General features: G+C 37.7%; 1 long non-coding RNA gene across 1 annotated transcript; it reads left to right on the plus strand.

Moving 5' to 3' along the window:
- Window positions 1–878: 878 nt before the first annotated feature.
- On the plus strand, window positions 879–27,754 carry LOC141740118 (uncharacterized). The gene is made up of 3 exons (XR_012585889.1): window positions 879–994; window positions 21,120–21,185; window positions 26,809–27,754. It is a non-coding gene; the product is annotated as an uncharacterized LOC141740118 (long non-coding RNA).

Consider the following 27,754-nt stretch of genomic DNA (forward strand, 5'->3'; position numbering starts at 1 on the left):
CCCTCCCGTTGAGTCATGAGGTTCAGGAAGGACCCCCTGGCTTTCTAAACTCCTTCTCAGAGAGGAGTCTAGGTGCATCTGGATCAAATCCTAATCCCAGACTTGGTCAACGGATTATGTCTAAAGGATTATATATGCACAATCAATCCTTAATATCACTTAGCTAAGATTTCAAAGTTTAGCATGCTATTAGTCGCTTACTGAGAAGCTGTTGCGGCAAGGAATCTCTCAACCTTGAGGAATAGAACCTTAACTGAGTGTCCCCACTCAAGGGGAGATTCTGGAGTGCAGCCTACTGCTGTGCAAGAGAGCTCAAAGGGCTCTTAGATTGTCCATTATTTATAGAATAAGATAATCAACCTATAGTCATATTTGCATGGGAACAAAATACCTAGGTCCCTACTGCAGACAGTGTTTTGGCTGTGTTGCCAGCCATCCCCCAAAGTCCAGGTGCAACTCATCACAGCTCCCACTGACGATTATGGCTTGAGCAGCAGCCGGGGAGGGGAAAGGGGGAGAGCACACCGCCACACCAGACAACGTTGTGTTCTTGTCTTGGTTACAAGTGCAGTGAGTTGGGATGATCTGGCACTCTCTTATCTTGGTTGCAGGTGCAGTGAGTTTGGACAATCACGTACTCTCTTGTCCCTATCACAAGTACAGTGAGTTAGGATAATTAGGCCCTCTCTAACCCTCTCTGAAACTCCTGTTACCTGAGAAACATACGTGAAACTCCTGCTGCCGGGATTGTAGCCTGCTCTGGAAGGTACCAGAATTTTCTGACAATACTAACTAAAGTCAATCATCTCTTGATCCTATAAATAGCAATCCTCAGTGAGAATCTTTGATCCCTCTGGGCTTCCAGCAGGTTGTGACCCAGTATCTCCCCCTGAGTTGGGATGCCTCTCATGGTAGACTTAGCAAGGATATTAAAGTGTAGATTTTGGGAGGACTTCAGAGATCATCTGCTGACAAATGCTGATGAAGGAAAAGAGTGAGTAAATAACTTTTGTTGGATTTCTCAAGGTTTCAAAGGCTGTCTTGTACTAATAATATCCTACTTTTTGCAAAAAGAGAAGCACCCCAATAGTATAGGTTAACCTCTGTATCTGTTTGTGTGTGCATGTTTGTGTGTGTGATTTGATTTAGGAAACTCTGTTTTAAGTCTTGTGTTTGTATGTGTGTGATTTGATCTAGAAAACTCTGTCGTAAGTCTCAAGCAAGCCTTGCCATTTTTGAATCTTTAACTAAGTTGCTGTGTTGATTATAGCAAACTTTGTTAAATCACTTTGATCGCTGGCTGATAATTCAGTAGTGTTAGAAATCATACAACCTAATCTTGTGCTAATAAATCTTAAATTGCTGCCACCTCAAAGTTGTGCAGTATCATAAATTAACACTTGTGGCAAATGGCTATGACAATATGATTGAAATTAATAAGGGCACCAAAACCAGAAATAACTTTGGACTACCAACCTCTTTTGAAGTATTCAGAAATTTAAAGTGAGAAACCAAGGCATCTGTCTCTGACTTTCAGTTTAGTTTCCTAATCTTTTCCCAATGTTCTCTGATTACTTCTGTCAAACTCTTTCACCTAATTCTTCTAATTACTTACTTTTGTGTCTCCAACTCCAAAAAGCTGTTATCATTTCTTTCCTGTGCATTGCTGAAATTTGGTACTAAACTGAAGTACATTAGAGGGGAATAAAGACATGGATGTCTTCCCTTCCTGGGCCAGCAGACGTGGTTCCACAAACCCTCTTTGTAATTCTCGTTTGGAACATACTGATGTTCACAGGAAGTCTCTTACTGAACCTGTGAATTTCTTAGCAATCAGCAATGGAGTAAGAAAAAAGGAACTGATCATCTGGAAGTCTAGCTGGAAGTGTCTTTGTCTTAACAGAGATAAAACTAGAAATTATTTGTCTTCATTAGAGGACAATGCATTTCTTTTGTAAGAGAGTAACAGGGCAAGGCAGTTGGGTGCTGAAGTAATTTGCTTGACTAGAAGGTGTTTAGAACAGCTGAGGAAGTCTTTATTGGTCAGTGACAATCAGCATGTTTTGGTAAACCATTTATGAGGCTGAGCTGTTTTGATATCAAACATTTTGGCATCTCCAAGTATCTTGAAGTTCATGATGACACCAATAAAGTTTTCATGGGAAATGGTGTAAATGAAATGATTTATTAAGGGGCTTGTATGCATATGTTTATATACATGTATGTATATATATTTATAGGCTCAAACAAACAGGAGGATAAAACAGCTTGGATTATAGAAGAACATGTTTAAAGACAATTTCCTCAGAGCTCTCCCTAAGATAAGATCTTCAATGACGTGATTTCTAGGGCTGCAGTTGCCTGGGCAGCTGACCTGATCCGATTGTTTGCCCTGCTGAAGGATAAAGGTCTCATCCTTCACTTCCTCCTCCTCACAGTTCCTCTCTCACATTCCTCCTGTAAGGGAGGAAGAAGAGCTGCGAATAGGGTCTCTTAGTTTTTACTGTAGCAAGGTGGTAAATCAGTTGATGGTGTCTAGTAGAATTATATATTTAAGATGCATGTTTGTGCTTGACTTCGACCTTTTATTTCAATTTAAGAATACCCTGGCTTTTTGAAGTAATCTTGGTATGGATGGTCACAGACAGATCTAGGAGAAGTAACTGTAATTAATTTGGTCCTTACTATCTTAATCCAGTGCTACAGTTGGCACTACATTATTCTGCTGACTGACAGGGATAAAGTTGAACCCTTTCACTTAAAGACCGTTATAGCCAGGGGGAACTTGTTGGGTTGGGGCTGAAATCCCGTCTTCATTAAATCAAGCAACAAGACTCCCACCAGTTCCAAACGTTCACCCAGGTTGAAGTACTGTGACTCTGCTTTGTGATACAGCAGAACATGTAGGTCTAGATTTAATACTCTGGTAACCTCAGCACATTGCTCCAGCCTGTGCCAAGCAGAATCTCACCTACCTGCAATTTGGAGTCTAGATGCAAATTCCTAGGCTTAGAGGGGAAAAATTCTATGACCAGAGGTAAGATAGGGCTAGTATATGCTCGTATTACCTCCTGGCACTCAAAGCGTGAGGGATAGCAAATGGAATGAGGAAGGCTGAGAGCAAGGAGGCTTCAGACTGTCTGTAAGGGTATTATTGAATTCCCATTTGGACCACTCCATACAATCAAATAGCACAGCAACATAAATGTTGAGATCAATGAGCTAGGTGTAAATTTGTTGAAAAGTCTGCAGTTCTATCAGAGTCAGTGAAGCTGTTCACATACTATTCAACACACTGTTTAAGTCTTTGATATCACAGTGATCAGAATGGCTACTAACTTTTAAAAGTTATTTCCTTTCATTCTCAACACTGGTGTCTAGCTGGCAGTAAGGAAAGAAGGAATTCTGTGCAGTGGTGGTTTTTCCAGGCTGTGTTCTAGCTATAGTTTTATACCTCCAGTGAAAGAATTTACTGTTTGTTTAACTTTCTTTCAACACAATATTTTACAGAAATTTAGTTTAATTTTTGATTTTATAAAGCAAGAATCTTTGCAAATAGGACTGACTAGTTTTTTTCAAATAAAAAAAAGACAAAATAAAATCTAATACAGGCTAACTCCTCTTGAAGTCCAGTGACAGCCAGTATTTCCCTCTGTTCCTTTTCACTTGACTCACTGTAGAGCCACCATGGCTGTAGTTGTGTCAGGAGCTAGACTAAATGACTTGACTTATGTCAAGAGAGAAGTTGTTTCATTTCCTGCTTGTCATAGACAAACAATTTTTTTTTTTTTAATGGTCTCTCCACCTCATGCTTTCTGAGATACTGCTTGGAACACTGCAGAAAGGAAATACAACTGAGGGCAAGACCTTGGCATACTTTACTATAACTTCTGAGCTGGAGCCTGGAAGATGTGGCTTTAAGCCAAAATTTTTCTCCTAAAGTCTGGTGTGGACTGCCTAGCTTGGTAAAGCAGGAAGCTTTGTATTTTTATACATTTCTGTTTAAAATCGAAAGGCGTTTAAAGGCTTATTATTGCAGGTAAGTTAATTGCTGAAAATTCTAGATACTTTAAAATTTTAACCATACCATAGCGAATGTTAACTTGGAGCTGCTAAAGTAACGAAACTTTCTGTTGGGTTTAGGATCATTGTTTTTGGTGATAACAGCTTTATTTTGTTTTTCCTGAAACTTGAAAGGCCACAATGGACAATAACAGACATATAAATTGCCTCTCCATTTTCAAGAATAAAACGGATTCACTGAAGATCATTTGTTAGCATTATCTTCAGTATTTAACAGTACAGCAGAAAGCTGACTTGAATTTCAGCATGAGCAAAGAATGATAGATCATCTCTATTAAGGACAAACTAGAAAAGAAACAAAAGTTTTCCTTCCTCAGTCTCTTTCTTGTTCCAGGGAGACAAGAGTCTGTGCAAACCTTGTAATAAATACAAATCACCTCTTTTGCAGTGCTGGTTCTTCTGTTCCAGTCAAGACCCTATCCTCTCCCATTGCAGGGAAGCTGCAGTCTCAGGGAATCTGTTCTTTCTCATCCCTGCAGAATAATTACTTTGGAAGACAACGTAAGCACACTGTAGACATGCTATCTGGGAACTTACAGTCCTCCTGCCACAGGTAGATTTATAAGACAATAGATACTTCCCTGCAAGGTCTTAAGGGCTGTAAATCCAGCGTAAATTCTTCTATCGGTTACAATCACAAAAATGGACACAGAATTTAGCTACTGTTGTGGATATTCTGTGCTATGACTCAGAAGTGCAGCACAAACCTGTCTGGGAAATGTCTTTGCACCCCTTCAGTCCAGGGGTGTTTCACCATGCTCTGCAGTGGAAAAAAAATACTGAAAATAAGTTAAGGAATATGAATTCACTTATCCTGCTCTCCTGGATTTGTAAAACATGTACATGGGTATTTTTTGTTTTGGATATAAAAAAGCAACAACAGAAATCTATTTGTTCTTTTAATGTTGTGAGAAATATCTAACAAAGTCCACTTTAAATATTATGAAAGAGATGCAAATATTCGGTTTTCATTCCAAAAGCATGTCTTTAATTAATCTCTAAATCCTTAAATTTTCCTCCTTCAATTTCGTGTTAACTTCATCTCTTTCTCTGGAACTGGTCTGATTTTTTGGCATCAAAAGATACAAGCTTCGGAGGGTTATAGGGTCAGATTGTTTTATACACATACATCTGTCCTTAAGGTTAGTTACAACTTTTAGATTCAACCTTCTACTGTAACACGGAGATACTTGGAGGCAGTACTCTAATCTCCATTTTACATAATGCATTACCAATAACAGCCTGAAAATGAGATGTTTATGTTTTGTGCACTAATCTCTCGATCACAGGGCAGTGAAATTCTTGAGATAAAAAAACTTGGAACACAAGCACAGAGGTGCCCAGGGGGAAAAAAAGTGCAAACAGTTCTGCAAAGAGAAAACAAGTGATGCATATGCTGAAGATCACCTTTCAATCACCAAACAAAGGGAAGTTCTCCTAATATGAAACCACCATATTTAGTTCATCGACTGACACTAGAATTAGGAGACTGTTGTAAAACACGAAGGAAGCCCAGAAAGGACAAAGTGATTTCTCAGAATTGTAAAATCAGTATATCAACAAATACATGACACAATGATTTAAGGAAATGAGAGTATGGAAGAAGGAAAATGTTACAATACTGCTTAACGTATTTTGAGAGCAAGAAGTTGGCCACTCATAATGACGTGGCAAGAGAAGAAAGTGCATGAGTAACTGGAAAGGATGAAAAAATGACACAAATATCTGATTTCTCAAAAAATATTAAAAGTGGTGTGACTGTGTATTTTTAGCAATGAATTTATTTGATGTGCTACAGAAATGTTTAAAAAATTGGAGTGTACAAAATGCCAAAAAAATGGAAATCTTATCAAAATTAGAGTGGAATGGGAAACTTGGGAGACGTGGGGCTTTTCCCATGATCAGTATTTTACAGCATATGGCAGAACACCTGCCAAGTTTCTCATGAAGCTGGATGACTGAGAATGCAGAGAATTGCTTTTCCAATTCCTTGTGTCCCTGCCGCCTAAGGAAGCAACTTCTTGGCTTTCCTGGTTTTCAAGTCCCAAATCCTTAGTGGTCCACCAGCCAAATATAGCCAGAATCTGAGCTGGGGCTCCTTGGGATCCCAGGATCATGGCTGGCAGGTCAGGCAGGAGGCTGAGGATCTGATCGCCACCAGGGTAGGACTTCACAGCAGCACTTTAGACAGCATCTGGACAGTGAACCAGCCAAAATCCCTCCTGGCAGAGAAAGGTCCTCAGAACACCACTGTCCCCTTTTCCACAGAACACTTTGGTGTTAATAGACACTATGGAAAAAAAGCACTATGTCAGAAAACTTCCTGACAATCCTAATTCCCAGTCAACATTCTGAGTTGCATAAAAATTGCTTTAAACAGGTGTGAGAGACAATATTTTTCATAAAAGTATTTGGAAAGGTAAAAAAAACAAATGAGAGTACTTTTTCAGAAAAGAAAACCGAATAAATATCTGTTCTCCAAATATCAAGACTATTACTCACTGTTAAAAAAACAAAACAGGCATAACAATGACTAGAATGATCAGCTGTGCAGTGCGCTACCAGTGGAGGTTGATAACATTTGAAAAAGGACAAACTAGTTTTGTGCTATGTAATGATCTCTGGGAACTGTAAGGAGACTCTTACAAACACTGCCTATCTCCCATTAAAGGAGACAAATTTTATTCTACATAACAGAGATAAGAATGCCAGATTGCCAAATGCTTCACTATTCTATTTCCATTCTAGCTCTTCTGTTTGAGATAGCTGATTTTGGTATCCAAAAAATGAATTGCACTAGAAGAATTGTGGCTGAATTTTTATTATGATGAATTTGCATTGAAAGACTATTATTTATTTTCAGGATGGTTGCTTGTTTTGAGTGACCTCTTTGTAGTTCGAAACATCTGCAGAAGTACATGAAAAATATTCAACATCAGAATTCACTTTCAGGTAGAAATTTTCCCAATCACTTTAAACTGAAGAAATGGTCAGACACACTAAAATAAATTTTTACAGAGCATTACATGAATGAGTGTTTTTCCTTTATATTTCACTTCAGAGGCCAAATTAAAAATAGCTTAGAAGAAATTTTTAGGCAACGGACAATTTGCTTCGTATTTGCATTCACTGTATATTTTATAATAACTAACCTTATGAAAAGTGATAATTTGCCTGATTTTGTGGTTTCAAGCCCTTTCCATGGCATTAACACATTTTCTTTGCACAGTCCTCTGGTTAACTCAGGCAAACACATTTTTCCCATATCAGCAAAACAACTCCCATGACTGCAACTAAGAAATACTTACAAGGTCAAATGAAATTAAAATTAATATGGCTAAATCATAAATAAGTTGAATTTCTTCTTATGAGCAATTTTGAACTTTGGGTCTTTCTCAGTTGTCCATCTGGTTATTTTTCAACTCTTAAATATTTTGAAAATGTTTAAAATTGTTTAGTTGGCTGTGTATACTGTGTTATTTATTATAATTAAAAGTTGAAAGGTTCTGTTTCAGTAACACACCAGATTTATTTGTTAGCAGAGAAGGAAAAGTAACTGAAAAATGGTCTTACACTATCCGCAATAAATTATTGTGAGTTTAAGTGCTAAAACACAACAGTTGTTTAATTCAGTCAAAAGACAAACAGAGTAGTCAACATCAAACAAGGATGGGTGTCCAGTTTCCAATCAGGTTTTTCTTCATAGTAAAATGCATGCTGCCTCTATTATAAGAAATAAACTAGATATTAAAAGACAATAAAAATGTGCATCATCTGTTCAGTTCTAAAACTTACATCGTAGGCCTACAGAACTGTTACTGAAATGCACATTTAATTCCCTTCCTAATAAGGATTTCACTTATTAAATATATAAAAGCTTTATTGTTCCAGAAAGTAAGGAGAAGTGATCTGATGAGACAGGAAAAAAAGTGTAAATTAATATTTTTGTGTTATAGCCTAAAATATATTTCATTAGGCAAAACAGTTCTTGCAGATGGATGTAGCTGTAAAACAGGGCAAATCTCTGTTATTAAACAATTAAATAATTGGCTTGATATTTTTCCCCTGTATTTTGGTTCCAGAGGAGGAGTCATAAAAAAAGGATCACATAATTGTTTGGGTGGGAAGGGACCTGGCCTGTGCTTTTTCCAAAGCAGAGTTTACAAAAATTTTGAGTTATATCACATTTGAACCATTTATTTCTAGACACCTCAACAGGGAAACTGTCCTTCAAAATGTTACTGAATACTAGATTAACATTCACATTTACATTTTTTTCAAATTTCAAGGTCAAGTATATATTTTACAACAAAACTGGTTTACTTATTTGTGGGATTTGTGATTCTGGGATTTGATCCACTCCTTGCTCACACTAAGTTACTTGCATTGGCAGGAATAATTCTTGATTTACCCAAAGGTAAGGAAGAGGAACATCAGATCCATAGATTGAAGTCCCAGGTACTGGCCTCCTTCAAGCTTAAATTAGCCATTGACTTGAGCAGGCATTCAATCCAGTTATGCAGAGAATAAGTTGTTGAATTGCTATCTTCTATACTAACTGAAAATGAATTTTGAAAATGTATTTTGGCACTGTTGTCATGAAACAGTATTTTAGTACGAGAAATGAGACTGTTGCCTCTTTCTCAGTGAAGCTGTCATCTCATTGATATTGAATTGTACGTCCCAGTTGCAGACAGAGTAGGACTGACAAAATTCAAGTCTCATTGAATTTTCAAGTCTCATTAGAAAACACTGAGACTCAGAAAACATCAAAGCTGATTTAACACAAAATCTATAGTTAATAAAAACATTGAATGCTTTCTTTCAATCTTGAAGTAAAAGAAATGCCATTTATTCATTAATATTTTAAATTAGCACCCTCTCCCTGCTAAAAGAGATCCCTGGGGTCCCTAGGTAATGAATCTTATAAGATAATGCTGCATGATAAAGAATTTAGACAGCTTCTCTTCTCCCTCCTTCTCTTCTTAACAGGTATAACCTTAACCTTGAGCTTGGACATTCACAAAAATTCCAGTCTAACTCAAACAGTTCATCATAATATGAACGAAAATCAGTGAAGAATATAAAAATTAAACCTGATTGATTGGTTTTCTGATGCCTGTTTTGTCTTTGCACATCCATTGTTCAAACATTGTATTCTTTTTTGTTTTACTATACATGCACATGTAGCAGTGAAAAATACATATTCAATAGACTGTATGAAAATGAATTTAGTTTCATGTACAGTTGTTTCAGAGGATAAACTGGCAATGGAATTGTATCGTGTTTTTAAGGGAAAATAGCAAATTTTCAACTCTAAAGAGATGAAAAGAGGAAAGATAAGTGTGGTGGTATTGATTTGCTTGAAGTTTTTTTATTCGTTTGCTTATAATGCAGATGTTGGAACTCTGCAAAACCAACCAAAGATGTGAAATGAAAGAAAAAAATGAGTTATTCCTCAAAGACTTTTTACTAATAAGAAAGGTCAATATAGGCAAATTAAAATTTATGCTCAATAGAAACTTCAATCAAAAGTGTACCTACAGTACAAAAAAATTAATGAAACTGTCAACATAAACAAAATTGAAATAGTATTTTTTTTTTTTTTTGCCTAGATCCTAGGGGTATAAAGACATTGCATTTCTCCTTACCTTGCAGCAATCCACAGACAGTAGTTATCAGCCTTTGCTGACAATTTCCTCAATGTGTATTATTTGCACAATATGAACAAGTTTTGTTGGTTTTTTGACATTTTATCTTTAGAATGCTTATTTTTCCTCTTTCTTTTTTTTTTTTTAATTAGAAAACACTTAGGTTAATATAATTGCAGAAATGATATGTGAAAAAGACATGTTATGCTTGTTATAGCTCCTCATTCTTTCAGTGTTACTCCCAAAGTTCTTATTGGTACGTTTTTATTGGACTCATTTCCGAGCATACAATGCGTTAGTTTGGATTTGTTCCATACAGTTTTGAAATGGCTTGAGCAACAGAATTCATACCTTTTTCTCTGAGAGACTAAATGAGGAGGAGTTGAGGTGTGTGCAACCAGGGAAGAAAAGTTATTTGGAGTTCCACTGAAATTGTTGGGACTTCAATCCAACACTCTCATCACAGATCTTCATTTTACCTAACCCAGAGAAGCAGAGTACTGGCGTGTGTGTTTGTGTGTATTAGCATTTTGGTTTGGATCAGAGGGGCGCCGAGGCCAAGCTGGGATGTCAGCCTCTTCATGAGCGTGGGTTAGGATCAGGCCTGGTGAGGGAACCCAGGGTCACACGTGGCCCCAGCGCTGGGCTTCCACAACAGAGGAGCACAAGTCTTCCAGCAATTGTTCATGTGGCCATGCCCTCACCTACTTTCATCATGAGCATTCCTCAACCCAAAGAGAGTGTTTGAGTTACTGAACAAACTAGGGGTGAATTTTTCAGAGACATATAACATGATTGGGCTGTGTGGTCCCTGACCACGTGGATAGTCCCTTGCCTAATGTCCAGGTGGTGGTCCATAGGGGAATTGACCTAAACTTCTCAAAAAATATTTCTTATTGAAGTGTTAAATTACTAAGCAGACATCCATCACTTAACAGGAAAATGATTAGCACAAAATATTAGATTCTAGCAAACAAGTGTTTGGCATCTTACACTTATCTTTCAAACCTAAATTGGGTCACACAACCAACACTTCTCTTCTTTGGTAAAGGAAGGCAGAGAGTAGTTTTCATGAGATTATGGTTATGTTCTTACATCAAAGCTAAAGCCTTGTTTTGATTACAGATTTGTAAATCAGAAACTTGAAATTATTGAACTATATTTGCACTTTTGCAATTAGCTGAGGGAAATAAAACCAGATTAATATTCTTAACTGCAGACTTGTGAATTTGTAGGAACCAATGCTCTAACAAAATCCCACTAACCCTTTTTAATAAAGGTTGTGAGGTGCAAGGCTTTGTTTTAAGGGCTAGTACCAAGACAAAGGTAACCCATTATGACTAAATTTTAAATTCCTAGTGGAGAGTGAGGAGGTTAATATTTTCACATTATCTTCTTTATTGTTATCAAACAGAGACAGAAGAAAATATTTTTATTAATAAAACAATATATTCTGAGATTAATGACTCAGCTGAAAGCTCATAAAATTAGTTGCCATATGAGAGATTAAATTTAATGCAGATTGCATGTGGTTTTGTTGTTTATAGTTGTCTGGTTTACATTTTCTTTTCGTCTTTTATATTCCTTTGAAGTAATGTCTTTGCAAGGTTCTGAGTTAAAAGCTGTTCTGCACTCATTTTTACAACCTTTTTCTATGAAGAGCTGACAGATGCCTTAATAAAGAATGGACAGCTGGTTTATAGACAAGGAGGCACAATCAATTTAGGCTACAGTTTAAAAGTACATAAAACAGCTGTACCCTACTAATGAATTTTAATAGTTTTGCATCTTGTGCATCATACCATTCAAAACATCCATAATGAAATGTGCATTTTGTTAATGAAATCTTCCCCTTGAATCATTAAATGGAGTAACTTGTACTTTTTCTAAAAACTTCTCCAGACATGTTTGGATAACTCTTTTGTTTTGGCTTGGGTTGTTGTTTTTACATTGTGTTTTTAAAAAGTTATTTCAGATTTCAAAACATAATTATTCTGTATTGATTTGCCTGACATACAAAATGACTTATTTTCTCTTCTGTCACTGCATAGCTGTTGTTAGTTGTTTTCCATTCTAATGTTGCCTTTGATTTCCAGAGAAGCAGTAACTTTGTGTATCACAAAAAGGCAGTAAAGCCATTGAAATACATGGAGAACATACTGAGAAGAACGGATGCTAAAAAACTTCATTTTGTGTTTGCACTAATATAAATGCAATGATATGAAATGGATAAGAATAACAAAATCTTTAAGCTAATCAAACAGATTACCTTGGGTACTAAATTAAAAAGGATGTTTATGGTCTACACTGAAAGCTCTTCTGTAGTGAACTCGGATTCCAAAATTTCATATCACATAAAGAAAGAATGAGTCTGGTACCATCAGGGAGAAACACATATAGGCTATATCTTGACTGCATGTCACATGTATGATTACAGCAAAAGTAGAGGTAGACTAGTTGGCACTAGATAGCAATAACGGTTGTGATCTCATGGCCCTGATCTTTTGGCAGAGACAGTTCAGGTTGTCCCAGTACCTTGAATATTTCCTTAGAGGTTGAAAGAGTTTATGTCCCTATCGTGGGTGTCATTGCTAGATAGACTAAAGCATGTTCAGATAACCTAAGACTCCATATAGAAACAAATATAGAAGTGATCCTCTTTCAACCATAATGTCCCAGCTGGGGGAAAAACTGGAAAGTAGCTGTGTTTGGACCAACTGTACTTCCTGACTGTAGCCATTTCTTAACCAGCCTGCTGAGCTGGATTCCCACTACTCTTTCAGTGCCACCTGGAAAGTGTAGCAAGCGATTTGCTTGCAGTCCTTAGCTGTCCCTTTACTGTTTTTCCCCCAGTGTCTGTGTCTGTCTCTCCATGCTTTCCTTATCTTTTCTTTATACACATACATCCCCTCCTGCAGTGGTTTAGGACCCACAACTACCCCTTCCCCTCTCCACAGAGACCACCTTCTTGCACCATAGTCTCTCACCTGGGGAGATCCAGCATTTGGGTCTTTACTTAGCTCAGTTGTGGCAATCTGACAAGCATCCCAACAGAATTCTGTTACATCTAACAATCAGAACTTTACAGTCCATTCAAGAAACAAACAAACAAACAATCTTCTAGTTTTTATACTGTTTATCCCCAGATAACAATACATTATTTTTGAAATTAACAAAATTAATTTAATTTGATTTGAAATTATGAAGAATGGGTGATTGTAACCATCTGCTATATGAAAAATGAAATCTCGTGACTGGACCACTGCTTGAAAGTAAAGAAGATAAGCATATCATTATGATTACAGTTTCTCATTAGCTGGGAAACTAATGACCCCAAAATCATTAAAACTTCTGGCAAATGCCACTCTGTCATCTTCAGTATCACCATAACTTCAATATTCTCTGCATTATCACCTATTTATGTGTGATCATCTGTTCTATGTCCAGCTAGCTAGAGTGAAAGATTTACATGATGGTTTTACCTCCATTAGTGTTCCAGATAAGGTCAGGACTACACTTTGGAAATAAATCTCCAGTCATTCCTATGTATCATGCTTTAATTTACATCAGTCCCAGAGCATGTAAATCCCATTTCTTTGAAGTGAAACTAAGCACAAGGGTCACCCTGAGACCACACTTAATGAACTCCAGCCAACAGACATTCATTCCACGTGTTTCTCTCAGAAATATTTTCTGAGAGAACCCCCATAACATACACACACAGTATGGAAATCTGGTCTTCAGCACCAACTGTTTGCTTTACAGCTCCGTTTCTGTTGTACCACATTGCATGCTAATGTGTATGTAAGTGAACTCAGCTCAAATCCAAACTATGGCCTGGGGCATGGATGGTGAGCATACTGAAGAGTATGGATGGATTAGTGTGGATTCAAGGGGATGGGCTAAGTGTGTATATAACTACATTTATTCAGTCAAAATCTGCCCCTACTTATCTCAGCATATAAGTGTAATATTTTCTTTCTTAAGTTCTTCTGAACTTTTCTTGATGGGAAAAGGAGAGCTATAATATCTTCATCCTTCCCAGGGTGATATCTAAACAGCTTTATCCCCTGCAAACATGAAAGTCCCCAAGAATATCTTTGCTGATACGGGACACCAACTGGTAAGCACTACTTTAAAGACAGAAATCACCATTGTAAACTATCCACAGATTCCAGGATTGCATTTACATTTTCAATTAAGTAAAATTGTATGTACGGTATTGATAGAGGATGAAAAAATCCCACAAGGTCAGGACGGTCCCACCATGGCATCTGTCTCTGCAGGTGAATTCCGTATTCTGTTCCGTGCAGCAACATAGCTTTAACTAGCAGAACGGAATAAAAATGATTGCGTCCAACCTAAATAAGGCAGTGGGGGACATGAAAGTCTAAGGAATCTCATTTCCAGGGAAATGAAAGTCTGAATTTCCCCAGGCAAAGGAGAGAACTGACCCAGGGAGATGAAACTGTGCTGGATCGGTACCTAAGTTTAATTACATAGCATTGAATGCTAAAAATAGTGGACTGAAAACAGATATGGCTTTATGACATACTAGAATTCTCTCTGCCTGCCAAATTAGCCCCTTCTTGTTCTACAAGCAATAAATTACCAGCCTTTTTTTTTCTTTCTCACAATTGACCACCTTATCACATATCCTCTTGGTAATATTCTCTAACTCCACAGGTACCAACCAACTTTTCTTCTATGCAGTTTGTACCCAATGTTTTCCACCAGTACTTAGTTTAGAAAGATGTTTGATAATTTTCAAGTCTGAAGAAGGGTTTCTGTTTCAGCATACTTCTCTGAATTTTACTCAGCAATGTCAGATGGTCTAATAACAGGTATTATTCATCCCGACAAATCTTGCCTTACTTCAAAAGAAAGGGCAGAAGTGCCTCATGTCAACACAGGCGGTAATTATAAAAATTGTATGCATGCTGGATATTGATGATTAGCTTTGATGAATTGTTAAATTTCACAAAGTTTATTGCTACCTTGTAATTCCTACATTTCTTCATAACTCATAAATGATCTCTTACGTCTCTGGTGCTAGCTGTTATGAAAACAGAGGGAACTGGCCTGTTAAGAATGGTTTAACTCTTATCAGCTTAAAAAGCATTCAATGTACCAGATAGGTGAGGAAGGCAGAGTGATTGGCACCAGACTTCTAGAAATCAGTCTCAAGATTAAATCCTTTGTTACTATCACTTTTTCTATTGACACATCCCTATGACTACCAAGAAATTACAGTGTCCTGTTTTTGAAGGACCCTTCCCTTTATCCTCCAGCAGAATGGATTTTCACAGATCTTCGGGTCTTTCCACCTATGACATGTCCCCTATAAAAAAATAATTCCTTATATGTAAACTCTGGTGAGAGAAGAAAAAAGGTTTTCTAATAAACCATCCATTGTACCTTATCATCCCAGAGAAAAGTCAGAAGAAGACACGGTACGAAAGGTACCTATAATATTTTACTATTTCCTTCCATTCTCTTAATGTTCCTAATTATTAAGACTTTGAAAACAAAGTTTCTTTGTGTCAGACACACTTGCTCATAGAATGTGTGATTTGGCAAGATGTGAAATGTGCCAGCTGTGTGCTAACTTGTCAATAATTGTTTGATATCCATCAGATAGCAGCTATCCTCAGGAGGAGCTTCCAGGCTGTGGATCCTATATAAACAAAATGATCTCTGTGTAGTTCCAAGTCCTTGAGGAGCAAGATTTAAGAGTCTATTTCTTTATTGGCTAGCTATACAGAGCTCCTTGTGTGATGTCAATTCAGAGTACCAGTGAGCTTAGTTTTTGGAGGTACCCAGCTCTTCCCGGGCATTGAACTGTAATTCAGTAATACTTGAGTGTCTGGTTTGTTAGTCTCTTCCTCCTACTCTGCAGGTAGGTTTTGACCTTGGGTGCCCAGTACAGAGTTTCACTCTTTGCTCTTGTGTACCGTAGCTAAGACTATTATGCTGAAGCCCCAAGTAATCCACTGGATATAGTTTAGAACAGTTATGTTGTAGGTATAGATTGGAAATGTGAATTAGAAAGTTGAACTGAGCAGTGTTTAATGAATATCTTAATAACATCATGTTAAATACTGCAGTCGATATGTTTGAGCGAGTTAATTTTAAAGCTGTCTTTTAATGAATAGGAGAAATCAGGGATTTATCATCAACAGAATGAAAACAATTAATTTGCATTGACTATTGAAATAACAAACATATACATGCTGCTGATTTTATTCAAACACAGCTGTGTGCTTCAGGTCTGACAACAGTGACAAAAATAGGAAAAATAAGTGCCTGCTGAGAAATGGGTGAAAACTAGAAGATCATCACATCCTTTCTAACATCACTAAATGGAGAAAAACTACATTTCTCAACAACAACTTTAATCCCCAGGAGATGCAACCTTTGAATCCAGCTTAATAAAAGGCTATTAACACAGAATGTTATATTCCGTTATACAATCAATGTAAGGGAAGATATTAACGTAGGGACACCTCGTAGAGATTCTTGCAGAAACTGTAAGCAAAATTTCTGCATCTAACCAGCTACTCAAATAGAATTTTAAAATGGAGATTCCACCTGGTCCTAAAATTAACATTGCTAGAAGAAAGAACATTGAATAGGCTGCAAGCATGTCAATAACAACAAATAAAGCGGTGTAGCCAGGGGAGATCTTAAATTGCAATTTCTCTATGATATTCCAGGGAATTTGTCTACTGTAAATTATAAAACATCCGCCCTCTGTGGGCCAACTCAAGCTCACATGAGAGTCTTCTAAGAGAATGAGAAAACTCAGTTTGCTGTTTCAATTCCTGCAAATAAATTATAAGTGTCCGGTAATCATACCTTTTAAAAACAAGAATATCAATAGTACATATGTACTCCATAATAAATAGAGAGTCTCATAGCAAATATTGTGTCTGAATTTGATAGAAAAATCCAGTTTTATAATTTCATACATCTAGTGGATTGACCCTAGCCTGCCCACCAAAGCTGTTCTATCACTCCCCCTCCTGAGCTAAACAGGGGGAGAGAAAGTATCATGAAAGGCTCGTGGGTTGAGATAAGGACCATCATGGGCAATACAGCCTTGTTGAAGTTAATTTAATTTATTACCAATCCAATCAGAGTAAGGTAATGAGAAACAAAAAATAAAAACTAAGTCTTAAAACACCTTCCCCCCACCCCTACTTTCTTCCTCGGCTCAACTTTACTCCCTAATTCTCTACATCCTCTTCCTGAGAGGTACAGCGGGATGGGGAATGGGGGCTGTGGTCGGTTCATCACATGTTGTTTCTGCTGCTCCTTCCTCCTCAGGGGAAGGACTCCTCACACTCTTCCAATGCTCCAGTGTGGGGTCACTCCAGAGGAAACAGTTTTCCATGAACTTCTCCCAAGGAAGTTCTTCCATGGGGCAGCTTCCTTGGCTGCAGGGGAATCTCTGTTCTGGAGTCTGGAGCCCCTCCTCCCCCTCCTTCTTCACTGACCTTGGTGTCTGCAGGGTTGTTGCTCTCACATATTCTCACTCCTCTCTTCTGGCTGTTGTCACACAGGTTTAAATACTTTATCACAGAGGTGCTACCATGACCACTGACGGGCTTGGACTTGGTCAGTGGTGGGTCTGTCTTGGAGACATCTGGCATTGGTTCTATCAGATGCCGGGGAAGCTTTTAGCAGCTTCTCACAGCAGCCCCGCCCTGCAGCCCCCCTGCTACCAAAACTTTGCCACGCAAACCCAATACAATACATAGAGATTTTTGTTGGTTTAATTTTTAATAAGATAAGAGTCTTTGTAGCTCAGTGTACTTAATCAACACATGATGGCAAGACTATGCAATGTAAGAATATCAAACTTGTTTCCTTAGCTGTTTAAGTAAAATGATAGTGGCTTGTAAACGTAAGCAAAGTATTCTTCCTTCCGTTTCTGCCCTCCATAAGAAACAAGAGAGTGTCTTCAGGGGGTAATTTCCTTGTTCATAAATTAGAAGAGAGAGATGCAGCTGATGCTCCAGACTTAAACTGCAGGGGAACCCTATTTGGTCTCCATCTCCCAGGTAAATGTAATGCGGCACATAGTTTCATTTGTAGAGAGTGTAGGCTGTTGTAAAGGCTATAATGAAAATATAGGCTGCAGTGAGTTTAGACCTTAAGAAATACATAAAGCAAGATAAGAATAATAGGAGGGAGACTCAAGGCACAGAAAAGAAAAAAAGCTTGAAACAACAGGAATATGCTGAAGTCCTCAAAGCAAATCAAGTATTCAGCTTTTATTCCATTTTAAAGTAGGCACACAAAGATCTAGGCAAAGCTGACATCTTTATTAGATCAGAAGAAAATGGGTAAGTAAGTTTTGTGGTTGTTCATTTGTATGTTTGTTTGTTTTTTTCTTTCCATCAGCATTTGGGAAAGATAAGGAAATTAGCTGTGCACTGGAAAACTGAGGGTTTGTCTGCTGATGTGATAGGAGCTGTCTGCTATCTGACCTGTAATACCTTCAGAAGTGTGCCTATCATTGTGGCTTAGAGAATATGAATTTCAAGCAAGAGGATACTTAGACATGCTTATACAGGGAGATACAGTTGTGATGACTCTGAAGGGCAAAGAGGCTGGGGAATCCCACCCCCATACCTTCTTCTGTCACACATTAATGATGCACATCATCCCTCCCCTCAAATGGAGCGGGTCCCTTAAGAGTATTAGGGAACAGCACTGTGGTGACTGGTCCATGTAGAGATGGATACGTAGAGGTCTAACATTAATGGTATTACGTGACTGCTTTCCACCTCAGTTTTTTCATAGCCATCCTGTCCTATCTGATCTTTTGATCTCTTTGCACAGTTGTCACATTAAAAGGACTGTAGTTTCAATATTTGTCTGTCAGAGTCCCAGGACTTTCACTGGTTTACTATCAGAGCCCCACCAAAGGACTTTCACTGAATTAGATTCAGTGAATTAGACAGTCGCAGATTCGAGATTGCCATTGATAAATTCACTGACTACAATAGCACTAATTACTTAAGGTTAATATTGCTAGCAAAAATAACGATAGCACAGCCACCCCAGGGTAACATTCACCAGAGGGTGAAAGGTGCAGCGCTTACTCAGAAAGACCTCCCTGCCTGGGGTGGAGGGAGAGAACGCAGCCCATCGACTGGTCCATCAGGTATCAAGTTTCTTCTCTCCCAATTTAGCAGTCATTTTCTCCATCATTTTATCCCCAAAATTACAAGGTTTCCCTCCCCTAGGTGACGTGTAGTATGATTTGGGTGGAGAGACGAGTGATATACTCATATACGTTTAGCATGATCTCTAAAATCTTCATTAGCATATACAGGGGTGTCAACTTTAATATGCGTTTCACAGGTAATGAGGCAACGGTCCATCACCGGGCATGGTAGCCTCTCAAGGAAACAAAGAGCTACACAAAGTCTCTATTATCTTGATTTTACTGTCTCTGCTGACAAAAAGCAGGGCTGTCCTGGCTCCCCAAGACTACCCCATCATTTATGTATCCTGTGATAGCCAGACAAGCCTTCACTCCCCTGGGTTGCACAAGAGATAGCAAAGCCAGTCTTAATAGCTCTTTGAGCACAGAGACTTCACCTCATTATCCAAATTCCACACACAGCTAAATGTTTTGTGCCTTTTATTTATACCTAATCTAGAGATGACTTTGAACAGCAGTAGAGAGAAAACAACACTCTAGAAAATGGAATCGAAAACTTCTCAGGACTACACAGAAACATGGTCTGAAGAGATACCTTATGTATTTTTTTAGAGCTGTGAAGTCCTTCAGAATATAAGCTCCAGTGGGCCTACTTCTAAAACTTTTGAGGCTACTAATTTAAAACATTATCACTGGTAACAATGAGAATGGTTGTGAGATGGGCTGTTAAAACCAAAGAATTGCCAAAGAATTTTAGAATCAGTGTATTCTCATCATAGACTCGTCATTTAGAACCAGTGTATTCTCATCATAGACTCATCATTTTAAGAGTCGTTTAGATGTGGTGTTAAGGGATATGGTGTAAGGGAGAACTTTGTAGAGAGGAGCTGATGGTTGGACTCGATGATCCCAAGGGTCTTCTCCAACCTAAATGATTCTATGATTCTATGATTCTATAGGAATGTATGGACAATATAAATATTTTTATCAATGTCATTTAACTACATCGTACATTACTAACTAGACAATATTTGCTTTTATTTTAATAGATACTATTAACCTTTTTTGAATAATAGGTATTGATTTTTCTCTGCAGATAAATGCAAAATGTGTTTCAAAGTTTTACTATTGATTTAACTTATTATGAAAAGCTTCGTCCCTACATACAATGTGCTATTAATTGCTCAAGGGTATTCCACATAAGTTATGGTATGGACTTACCAAGACATGATTACAAATGCAATGTTAGTTTTTACCTTTCTATTGCATATGAATATATGTTTGTATAGAAAAAATACTAGCAATATTGAAATTAATGGTTAAATTGTTACTGATTTTCATGGCATAGGATTTAATTTGCTTTATATTTAATGTTTCATTTAGCTCTGCCAAATATAATACATTATATCATATGTAGTATTTAGTAAGAAATATTCTAATTTCAACATCAGATTGCAACCCATATTAGCACTAATACTTGCAAGAAATAATGAAATGCAAGTAGTCTTAAAGAAAGACCAAATGAAAAAAACCAACCTCAACCATTAGTTAGTTTAGCATAAGAATATTCCATATTTACATTCCCAGTCAAACTTACAACTCCTAAATTAAAACCATTTTCAATGTTTTGCTTTGGTTTTTTGTGTGCAAGAAAGTTATCTTTACTTATATCTCCACCTCAATTTTTGTTACTTGCTTGTGTTCTAAAAGAAATTTTTTCAGTTAGCATGTAGAAAATTTTAATAAAATACCCAAATACATCTGCTGAATGTCTGCAATATTAGATAGACATAGATGGTTATCTTTGAACCAGCTAGTTTTCCCTTACACATTGTTAGGAATATGCAAAAGATGTTTAGAGGCATTCACTTAAGAAGCTATTTTGGAAGGCTCTAAGTCTGCATTATCTACCAACTTGTTCATAGTTACGTTACTAAAAAGAGGAGAGGGGTTCAGTGACACTTTGGACGTCTTCCATTACCCTTTTAACGTCAGGTTAATATTAGAAACAGAAATGCATTTGCCAAGTGTCTTTCAAGCTGCATTTATCTGCCTTTACCTCTCTTCCTAGGTAAGACTACATGTTTTCCTTCAATAAACCATTCCTAACAGCAGAAAAAGGGTGTAGAAAGAGGTTATAACAAGGAAAATGAGCTGAAAGATCAAGCGCATTTTTTTCTAAAGGCTTTTCAATCTGATTTTATCAGTCACAGGAAGCAGCAAAAGGGATGAGAATTCTCTCTTCTTCCTCGAAGTTGGACCACAGTTAACAGGTGGGTTCACAGTCCAGTAGATCTCAGAGTGAAAACATTTTTGCCTAAGGTATAACCTCCATTTTTCTTCTATAAATTTCATCCTATTCATTTTAGTCACATAATTTTTGCCTCATGAAAATAATTATTACCTTATAAGAATAACCTTGTTGAGTGTTTTCAGACATTTTTCTTTACCTTTCACTTAAAAAAACCACATGGTTGTTTCATGTATGGCCAGCCCAACAAAACACATATGATAAGGCTGGTTACTGAACCATGTGAGTAGGACTGTTAACAATGCTGCTGGACAATTACAATGATGTATGCGATACACATATATCTTAAAACATTTTTGCATTTTTAAGGCTTCTATCTGTATCCTTAACTGATTTGCCATCCTTATCCTTATTATTGTTACTTATACAGAAGTCTCTCCAACACAGTATTTTAGGTAATGTTACACTCAGAAGCGGTTGAGTCATTCCAGATGTGGTCACAACAGAGTTATATACGCATATTACTTCCCTGGTATTTGTATGCACGTTTTGACTGTGTTAAATGTAGAGCACCACAGTACCTTAAGTAATTTTCATCTTAATATATTAGTATTTATTTGGTTTCTTTTGCAATTCATTATTTGTGTTTTCACTTCATATTCTTCCTAACCAGCAATTTGCTGTGGGTTTGGTTTGTTATGCCTGTGAAAATGTTCTTAGTAAGTCATTTTTAACTCACATTGCCCTGCCCAGACACCTCTCAGGAAAAGAAAACTGTTATTTGTGTATCTAATGCAGGTTATATTGAGAAAAAATGGTTATCTGTCATCAGTACTACATTCAAAAGTCATATGACCTGTGGATATTTCTAGGAAAAGTAACTCGTGGTTTAGCTAAAAGCAAAGTAACATTTCAGGAAGGACTAAATAGTCACAGAATCACAGAATGGTTCGGGTTGGAAGGGACCTTAAAGATCATGTAGTTCCAACCCCCCTGCCATGGGCAGGGACACCTCCCACTAGACCAGGCTGCTCAAAGCCTCATCCAGCCTGGCCTTGAACACTTCCAGGGATGGGGCATCCACAACTTCTCTGAGCAACCTGTTCCAGTGCCTCACCACCCCCACAGTAAAGAATTTCTTCCTGATATCCAATCTAAATCTACCCTCTTTCAGTTTGAAGATTTCCAACTCCAACAAGTTCTAAGCAGGCAAGATAAAATCTTTTCATCAAGGTTAAAATATGGATGAGACAACTTTTCTGATTTAGGGTAAGATCTTGAATCTATGAAGTTTTAGCTCAGGACACACATGTAAATTCTGAGTTTTGTAACATTTTGGTTAACTTTGGTGTATTTGTGAATTTCCATTCAAGTGTCTCTAGCTCAATTTCTGCTTTGTAATGAGAATACTAAAATATTCAAAGAAAGACTAAGATCTCTGGTCTGTTTCTTTCAAAGTGAGGAAGCTTAGAAATTTTGGGTATATATTCAGAATCCTGGATTTTTCTCTTCACACAATGGAATTAATCCTCCAAGCACTTTGAAATGCGTCCATCAATAGTTAATTTCTTCTAAAAACCACCACTTTCAGCTTGTTTTCTGTAACTCAGCTGAACTGGAGCTCAGCGTGGCTCAACAAACATTAAGCTGTAAATTTCATAGAATCATAGAATGGTTAGAGTTGGAAGGGACCTTAAAGATCATCTAGTTCCAACCCCCCTGCCATGGGCAGGGACACCTCCCACTAGACCAGGCTGCTCAAAGCCTCATCCAGACTGGTCTTGAACACCAGTAGGGACAGGGCATCCACAGTTTCTCTGGGTAACCTCTTCCAGTGTCTCGCCACCCTTGTAGTGAAAGATTGCTTCCTAATATCTAATCTAAATCTACCCTCTTTCAGTTTAAAACCACTACCCCTTGTCTATCACTACACTCCGTGATAAAGAGTCCCTCCCCACCTTTCCTCTAGGCCCCCTTTAGGTGCTAGAAGGCTGCTATAAGGTCTCCTTGGACCCTTCTCTTCTGCAGGCTGAACAACTCCAACTGTCTCAGCTGAATTTGCTGAAGAATATTACAATTGCTGTCCCAGCTCTCTTGAAGCTTATGGAAGTTGAGGTAGCCTTGCCTTAGGATTATACAATAAGTGCTCATATGAATATTTGTGTCTTTGTTTACCAGCATTTACAAAAATGATTGATGTTTTATTACCAGACCAAATCCATCAATTCTGTTAGAAGCTGTTACTAAATTCTTGTCAGAAACATACACAGGCAGGTGTGTTAATTTCCCCACACTTATCCTTCAGCCACTTAACAAATAGCAAAGACAGCATGCCAATATTAATATTAGATGTGGCCCACTAAACAAAGATTTTTCTGAATAAGAAACCTCCTCTTCAGTTTGCATCCCTATAAGTGTAATCTCATTAATGTATTAATGAATTTTACAAATAAGTTACTTCATAGATGCCATGATCTTTAATCTGAACATTACTACAACAGATGTATTTCTTTAGTAATACTCCCAACTCTCTATTGGTATGCACTTGCATGACCTTATTCTTGCCATATACATTACTTAACTCTTCAGAATAATAAAGTTTCTTCCAAAATCAAGACATCAATTGATTCTTGAATAGTTTCTAATGCAGAAATTCCGTTTTTTCCCCTCTTTTTTCTCCAAGCACGTTGCTATATTGTAGAACCGAGGTCCACAAATACAGTTTTGCCGTTGATAGTAACAGAACACAGGCTTTTTATTGTATTTGCAAGGCCTCAGGACTGAGGCTTGTCAGGCTTGCTCAGTCTGAACTTATTTCGACCTGCCTGGAGCTTTGTTTTTACTTGGTTTAGCTGCAACAGCAGTTTTGCTAATGATCAGATGGCTATGCTTAATTTGTTTCACTTTTGCTCATCTTCATATGACATATCCATAGTTTTATATAGATGGTAGTTACAAGTAATTATTCCATGTAGACTGACACATTTATGCCTCTAATATGATGTAGAGGAACAGAGACTTAGTATGATAGTGATGACCTTGAGAAGTAGAAACAGGACAGCACTAGAGACTCACCAGCAGTCATGTAAAAAAAAGCAAACCTAGATCTGGAAAAAAAGCAGTCTTAGGAATAGCAATGAGAACAAAAGTAAGCATAGAAGATTTGTAAAATGTACTACATGTAGTAAATTCATCTGTATAGACCCCTGACTTGACTTCCCAGCTTGACCTCAGACCTGCCTCATCACCAGGGGCTTGCCTGGGGATTTTTGGGCTGTGACTGACCCTGGCTACCATCGCTGGACCTGCCCTGCTCTCCTTGCTTGGGACTGTAGGACTGTACCCTTGCTGGTGAGGACAGTGCCCTGCCACCTCGCTGTCACCCTGGCTCCCAGCTCACCTTCCCTGTGGAGCAGCCCACTCTTGCTGCTCCCTGACAGACACCTTTCAGACTTTAATTTATCTGCAAAATTATGCTCTTCTTGTCAAAAAGATATCTTTGTTATTTTCTGAAGGCTGCCCTGGGCATCTGTGGTTTGCTGAAAATTTCATATGTTCCTACCACTGAGGTATTCCGGGGGGACAATTTCTCTACAGCTGGAAGCACACACCTTCTGTTAGTTATAACTAATAGCTCATGGCTTACCAGGAAAAGTGATGTTTTTAAGGTCATTAATCATTCCAAAAGGTGAACATGCAGAGGAAATTCAATTCACTGCTATTTGCATAGATTCCTGGGAATGAGCAATCAGGGTATAGTTGTCAGCAGACAGATCAAACAGTCTTGTTCCTCACAACAATGACATTTAATAACTCTCCATCAAGGCCTGAATCTAATCTGGGTACCTGAAGCCTGTAGGAATCAGCCAAGAGCAGCGTGAAAATGCATATACTAAGCAGTGTTGGTGAGATGACACAAGCTCGTGTTACTTGAGGAAGTGAATTAAGCGCATTCAAACTTGCTCCAGTCCTGCCTTCATTCCGTCTAAATTGTTTAAATCTCAGTAAGAAATTGTCTAAGCAGGAGATTCTAAAGTAAAGATCCTGCCAACAGTGTCAAATGTTGCTGTCAGGTCAAAAAAGATAGAGCAGACATAAGAGACCACTTTATATTTCTGTTCTATGTGTTAGCTAAAAAAGATTAAGCTTGTTTTTAATTTCATTCTCTGAAGCAAAATTTGCTGCCAGGCAAAACTCTTTATTATATGGCTAAGTAAGGCAGTTAAATATAGACCTTGTAGTAATAGTGCCAAGAATTTTTAACAGGAGAATTCTTCAATGAGGGGAGTGTATGAAATGACTATCCATCTTCTTGTACAGATGGACAAAGAGACAAAGTTTATAGTCTTGGGGGAACACTACTTTATCTCACATAAGCAGAAGGAGCTTTCTAAGGATTAGGAAGCCCCAAAGCCTCTGAGAGTTGCAACTGAAATGAGAGTAAGTACTTTGTCACCTGAATTTCCAAGACAGTAATTGATAGGTAGAGTGAACTGATGGGCCGTGAAGACAGGTGTTCAGGAGCCTTTGAGCTGGTGGTGGATTGTTTACTGAATAAAAATTTAAATGCTGACATTTAGTTTCAAGAATTCGGTTCTTTCCAGTCAGAAAGGTAATCTGTCCAAAATTCGCACCAGGGGTGGGATTGCCATTAGGAGAACTATACTGTATTTTAAGAGTACCATTAGACTTTATGCCATTTTGATTGAATTGTTATCACAGCTCATCTGTTTTCTTGCCATCCAGGCACTATGCATAACTTCAATTTATGCTGAAGATTGTAAAGATTTTTCCAAGATGCTGATACTCTGTAAGCTATTTAAGATTAATATAAGCAATATATTCCATCAAGCAATTTCCTGCAAACTGTCTCTTAGAACTGGTCTTTATATTTCCAGGTCATTGCATCAAGAGTATTCAAAACATTTGTGTGGAAAACACTTTTGAAGTGATTAAACATTGCCAGAATTTGTATTAGTGATAATTCAGCTTGCATTACAGTGCTTTGCCATTTAGAAAATTTGTTGTAATTGAGCTTCTTCAAAGGTTTTTCCTGAGTTCTGGCAGAGAGAAGATGACAGGCAGAGAGGCTCAATTTTGAACAGACAAACAGATAGTGTGCCTGACATTAAGTTGCTCTTCTAAACCTGGTGGTGTTGATGTTTCTGCCTTAGAGTGACTAATTAAATATCAGCATTTGGGTCTGAGGTGTAACCAAGAATTCATTTTTTTCTTATTTAAATGATGAAAGATGGTCTTTACAGTAAAATTGTATTCAGCAGCTTTCCTGAAAGAATAAACTATTGTTGATTCTTCTTCTGTGTCCATTCTCCTAAGTAATATTCTGACAGGCATCCTGGTCATCGTGAACACTGGAGACATCCAGAATTGGTTTGCATCCTACCCTGGCCCCAAAAGATTGAGTATTGCAGTTGTTCATACACTTTGTTTTGATCTCATGAGGTTTTCTCATGACACTGAGAAGTCGCGAAAGCTAAGATTTCCAGACAAGCTAGTTTATTGACAATAATAGACCAAAGAGTAAACAATGTAATTTATAGTGACAATATATAGGAAAGGTATGGCTGACCAAGGAGGTATTGATTCACTGCTGCTTCAGCTGACCATATGCAATTTTTTTGCAGTTCTGTTCCTGGCATACCGTTAGTGTCTGCTTTCCTGTGTATCTACTGTCACGTGACACAGAAATAATGATGGAGGTATGAGATGCTATGAAATCCAACAACACATAAATTACTTTCTAGGGAGGATTGTTTGACGAATAGACCTATCTGAGGGAAACTTGGCTGTGGTGGGTAGGTATATGTCAGCCCCACCAGTTACAATGACTTAACCTGTCCAGAAGACTTTGCCATAGGACATTTCCTCTGTGAGAAAATGAACATATCTTTCAAGTCATTACAGCTGACTACCAGGAGCTGGGTGCTTTCCAGTCTGAGAGTCACAGAGTTATCTACTTCACCCTGTGAAAGAATTAAAGGGAAGGATATGACTGTCATCTGTGACAGAATATTTTACAGTAGCAAGGAACGCTAGTGACGGACAAACACCTTATTTCCATTGCATACAAATCTTTAAATGAATATTGATAAGAAGATTCAAAAGCTTTTCCTGTATATCAAAATGTTTATTTTTATACATTTAACATAAAAATACCCGTTACCTTGTGTCCTGGTTTCAGCTGGGGTAGAGTTAATTATCTTTCTTGTGGCTGCTGTGTTTCAGATTCGGTATAAAAGGAATGTCAATAATGCTTATTGTTTGAGTTCTTGCTAGGTGATGTTTATATTGTTCAAGGACTTTTTTCAGCTTCCCATAGAAGCTAAGAAGGAGCATAGACAGAACAATGAAACAGCCAATGGAATATTCCATACCATAGATGTCATGCTCAGGGGCTTGGCCTGGGGGGCGGGAATCCATGATTACTGCTCCAGATGGGCTGGGCAACCAGCTCACCAGGTGGTGAGAGTGACTTGTGTTGTATTGCTTCATCTTGTATATTCTTTTACCGCTATTATTATTGTTGTTTTTTCCTTTTCCGTTATTGTTCTATTAAACTGTCTTTATCTC

The sequence above is a fragment of the Larus michahellis genome, chromosome 3, assembly GCF_964199755.1.
Source record: "Larus michahellis chromosome 3, bLarMic1.1, whole genome shotgun sequence".
Taxonomy (NCBI): Eukaryota; Metazoa; Chordata; class Aves; order Charadriiformes; family Laridae; genus Larus; species Larus michahellis.